General features: G+C 38.3%; 1 pseudogene; it reads right to left on the bottom strand.

Annotated features, from left to right (window-relative positions):
• Positions 1 to 365: 365 nt before the first annotated feature.
• On the bottom strand, positions 366 to 855 carry LOC114710740 (annotated as a pseudogene).
• Between the last annotated feature and the right edge of the window lie 4,367 nt (positions 856 to 5,222).

Here is a 5,222-nt window from a genome sequence, read left to right as displayed (position 1 = left end):
CAGAATTAATAAATGCATGCTATTTATTGCAGTTTTGAAACCTGATTGTGCAGAATGAAAACTGGGATTTCAAAGGTGGGGAGAGATTTCAGATTGTCAAGGAATAAATTATAGTTTGAGATTCTGGGCAACTCTGGATTCTTCTAGAACTCAAAGAGGCTTAGTACTGCTAGTAAACTCACAAGTAACTTATTTCCTCAGGTTTCCTCGGAAACCTTAGTAGTGCCATCAACTAAATCCAGGTGTGTTGTGTTGGCATGAAACTAAAGCAGCTTTCATTAACAGAGTAAGTAATTATTCTTAAAGGAGTTAAAGACAGAGGAAATATCTTCTTCTGGTTTTTATACTAATTGATTTATACATATTTAGAAATATCTAGCTGAACTTAGTTTAGGTGTCCCAGTTTTGTTGGTAGCATCCAGGGCATCATAATCAGGAGCCAGCAGAACACACCCTTTCTTCTCTCCTCAGGCCAACGTCACCAGGGTGTTGACATTGGCCACATTGGCCACAGAGTTTCTTCACAGCCTGTTTGATCTGGTGCACGTTGGTCTCAATGTCCACAATGAATACAAATATGTTGTCTTCTGTCTTCTTCATGGCTGACTCAGTGGTCAGGGGAACTTGATGATCCATAGTGATCAAGCTTGTTTCTCCTGGACATGCTCTTTCCAGGACATATGAGCTGCCTCTGGGACTTGGGCCCCGTGAAGGCTGGTGACAGGTGGGTCTTCTCTGTGTGGCTTTTGTAGCTTCAGCACTGCCTTCTTGGCTCCTAAGGCCATTGCTTTGGCTTCAGCTGTGGAGTCGGGGCTGGGGTAGGGGAAGCTCCCTTCTTTGCTTTTTTGGTGCCATCTTGGCAAAAAGGATTTAAATATCTTTTGATAAATGAAGTTTCAAAATGAGCAATGCTCAAAACTTTGTTCCCTATCTCATTGTATAAACTTTAAAATTAAATATACTAGCTAATAAAATTGCATATGGTAGAAGCATATGACATATGAAGAATCAGTCTCTGTATCTGATAATAATAGTTATTCACCACCTTCCTTTTTTGTTTGTCTGATATTTGAAGCTTCCTCAGGGTTCGTGACTTTTGTTGAAGTTCTGACAGGTTAATAACCCCTCTCATTAAATACACAGTAAAGCCCAGTGTTTCTCCATTCCCAGCTGGTAAGCGCAGGCAAATGCATGAAGTTCTATCACTGATATTCCTTTTTACATTTTGAATCTGAGAAAAGATGCAAAGATGCTAGGCCCATCAGGGAGCTGATCAGGAGTTGGAGGAAAAGCCAGACTGCCTCCATGGTGTGATTTGGTTGGGGCCGATGCTGCTGGCCCATCAGGGAGCTGATCAGGAGTTGGAGGAAAAGCCAGACTGCCTCCATGGTGTGATTTGGTTGGGGCTGATGCTGCTGACTTGCCCGTGGCCCCTATGTACGTTCCCAGTGGCCTTTCCAGTGGTCCTGTCAGTGGCTCCAGGCAGCATCCTAATAAACTCACTTTTTATTCTTTATTAATGAAAGCTGCTTCCTGGCACTGACAACCAAGGGCTTTGCTTAGCTCAAAGCACACCAAACAATCAAGACAAATAGTGCCAGAAATACAAGAAACTTGAGAATTGACAGTCACCTTTTGTGTAGAAGGTGGCTGTCAGTGAAATTATTTAGTGAAATTAAATGTATTTCATTATAATTTGGAGATACCGTAGAAGTGATGACTGCATTACTTTTTCATTTCTGATTATAATTTTTGCATATATGCATGGAACCTATAACTGAAAGTCATATTTTACTGAATCATTTGGCATATCGAATGTGTTGATTTATCACATTCAAGCAAACCTCAAAGATACATTCCAAGATATCAGTGAAAAAAAGAACCAAGGACCTACTCCACTTGATTTTATTGGTAATATGGCTAAAATGACTAGTATAATTGTCTGTTTCCCCATGAGAAAAAAATTTAAATTCTAATTTTTAGATTTCTCTTAATAATAAGTTTTTCTAATTATAATAGAGGCAAATATTTCCTTTATCACCTCGCTGATTTTTCATTTTTACTGGCTTTCAATACGATGAGGGTTGGGAGGAGAAAGACAGAGATGGAGAGAAATAATTTCACATTAATAAAACTCAGTGATAAGATATTACACGTACATTTGGGGAGTGTTTTCCAAATTTACAAAGGTCATGACTGCTCTTGGGAGACTGAGGTGGGGATTTCTGTCTTGAAGCATTTCAAGGCCATTTATTGCCACAATTCATATGCCATTGGATTGAAGTGAATGGCTCTATAGTTTGTATAGTAGATTTGCTAATTTAATAGAAGGAAACAGTGAAAAAAATTAGAAAAATGTATGGTTTCATCTGAAATTACTTTTCATCCTTCAAAGAACAGATGACAGAAGAGAGTGTACATTTGGTTTTTTATTTTCCAGGCTGATAAATAATATATATCTCTTACACTGATCATCTGTTTTTCTTATTATTAAGTTTCTTTATGATATTCTCGTGTCTTCCTTAATGAGAAATAAGCTAGAAATGTTTTGGCACACATTGGGAAGTTAATTGATCCTGAAGCATTAGCAGCTAGAAGCCTGTGGAATATTTCATAATGGAATGAATGTAGCAGAAATGTCCTCTTCAGTCCACATCTTTACGTATGTTAAGCATACTTAGTCACTGTATGCTTAACATACGTAAACTAGAACACCCTTGTTCCTAGTTCCAGCGTCCCAGTGGCCACCATGCCTGTAGTATGTACTACGAGTCCAATGTTTCCTTCTTTTTTTTATGGTCTTTTGATAGAAACCACACTCTAGATATTTCTATAAATTTTAACATTTGGAAAACTTTTGTAGCTTGTGTCTTCCCCCAAGCTATTATATACATCCCTTGTATTCAAGGAGAACATTTTCTCAAGTGAGCATTGATTTTCCAAATCACTCCACACTGGCCTTACAAGGGCTGTTTGTAGAAACTGTCCAAACTTTAAGAATTCTTAGTGGAGTAGAGAAACCCTTGAAGTATTTAGGACAATTTCTGGTTTTTCCTTCCAATCCTCCGATCCTTCGCTTCATCGGTTGGACTTTAGCCTCCAGCACCTCAGATCTCCAGGCTGCTTTCCGTTAGGACCTGGTGTCTAATACGTTCTCAGGACTTGCCCTTTGTACTGTAAGATGCTCCAAAACCACACATGTGTATCTGATCTGCTGATTTCCAAAGCTTATTTCTGTCCGGTTGAGCTTCATAAAGCATGATCTGAAAGTCCCAACTCATTGGTTAAAACACCATGTGTTCCAGTCCCAGATACTTCAAGTGTACCTTCCTCCATTCATACCTCTACCTTCAGCTTCATCGGCCTGTTTGGCTTTTCTAACATATCTCATAATTTCTTACCTCCATGACTTCCCATGCTGTCCTACGGTAGAGTGTCATTTTTCTTTGGTCCTCTGGTGTTGACAAGCTCTTGTGTCATTGTAAGCTGCCTGATGAGGATTTCCTAATGACCACACCATGAGTCACTACCACCTCATTCCTGAGTCCCCAGTGATTCTTCAGTAAATGGTCTATGCCCATATCTCTTACAGAAATTCTGGCATTTGTAACAATTTTGGGGTGACTAAAGACCTTTGGTTAAGTGAAACAATCTAGACACAGAAAGATAAATGCTGTGTTTTTACCCACTTAAGGAAACCCGTTGGTAAACCTTGTGTAAGTAGAAAATAGTGTCATTAGAAACAGAAGGGACTGTTTCTTGTCTCCTTCCTTTGCCATAAATTCCTCTGGCTGGGAACTCACTGTTCTTGTCTTTTTTCTGCTACATATTAAAACTTTACACATTCCTTATTATGGTGGTTCAGATAGTTGTTAAATAGAATTCTTTATAATCTATGGAAAAATAATGTCCTTGAAAACAGCAACAACAGCCTGATCTACTAGAAACAGAAAAATCTGGCCATTTTGCTTGTTCTTGAGAAGGACATCCATGACATCCATCTCATGGAAGTGCATGGAAAGTGGCAGGCTTGTTAGGTAGATACTCTTCTGAATTCAGTTTAGCCTGCAAATGTCTATGTGTACCTTAGCTCACATTTTTGTGATGCACAAACTAGAATACATCATAACAGACGTTGATAACAGAAATGTTATAATTTTGATACCAAAATTCTACTGTGGTAACATAAAAACATTTTTTTAACTCATTAATTGCTCTTTTTTCTTATATCTTGAAGAAATAAATTTTCGTGTCATTCCATGATTAATGCCATCATCACTCCTTTCTGCCTCTTTTAGGATTTAACACTGTGTCCTTTTCTCACACATCCTTAAAGTCTTCCCCTTAGGTCCTTCCTTTCAGTCAGCAGCCTTGCACATCTTTGCTTAGTTTTCATGGTCCCTCTGCTCAGACTTGCTTGTGGGTGGGTTCTGTACCATCTCTCCACTGATGCTGCTTTTGGAAAGACCCCTTGCTCCCTCTATGTGTGCATCTCTTCTCAGGTCTGACTCAGAAACCTTGTTGATTTTGAAGAAATCCACACATCATTCTTAAAGCTCTTTTCTCTTCGAGTTACTTTCTTGAGATCCTCTTCCTGATGTTTTACAAAGCACTTAGCAGTAACTATTTCTATTGTGCTAGACAGAATATGAAGGTATATCTTATTCTTATGTTCAAAGGTAGGCTCAATGTAGACATGATGTATGTAGTTGTACAGTTCAAAATAATTTTTGAACTAATCTTTTGATCTAATATTTTGACTGGTACATTACTTCTTATATCATATTAATTTATTCAATATTCTATATCAAATTTATGTATCTTCAGCTAGAAATGGCAGCACACACCTTTAATCCCATACTTGGGAGGCAGAGGCAGGCAGATCTCTGAGTTCTAGGCCAGCCTGGTCTGGTTTACAAAGTGAGTTCCAGGACAACTAGGACTACATAGAGAAACCCTGCCTTGAAAAAAAACAAAAACAAACAAAAAACCAACAAAACCAAAAACTAAAAAACCAAAACAACAAAAATTCAACTATCTTCAAAAAACAAGAAAATGCTTTTTAAAGTGTCTTTCTGAACATGATATTCTCTTACAAATAGGTGCGACAGTTAGTTATCTAGAGGCTTCAAAAACTCATACTCTTTAGCAAGTAAGAACACTCCTTATTTAGGAGGCACATCTGGCCACAGCATTGCTGACCATGGTCTGTACCCAGGAAA

Source organism: Peromyscus leucopus, chromosome 10 (genome assembly GCF_004664715.2).
Source record: "Peromyscus leucopus breed LL Stock chromosome 10, UCI_PerLeu_2.1, whole genome shotgun sequence".
Classification (NCBI taxonomy): domain Eukaryota; kingdom Metazoa; phylum Chordata; class Mammalia; order Rodentia; family Cricetidae; genus Peromyscus; species Peromyscus leucopus.
This window is presented reverse-complemented; position numbering and strand designations above follow the sequence as displayed.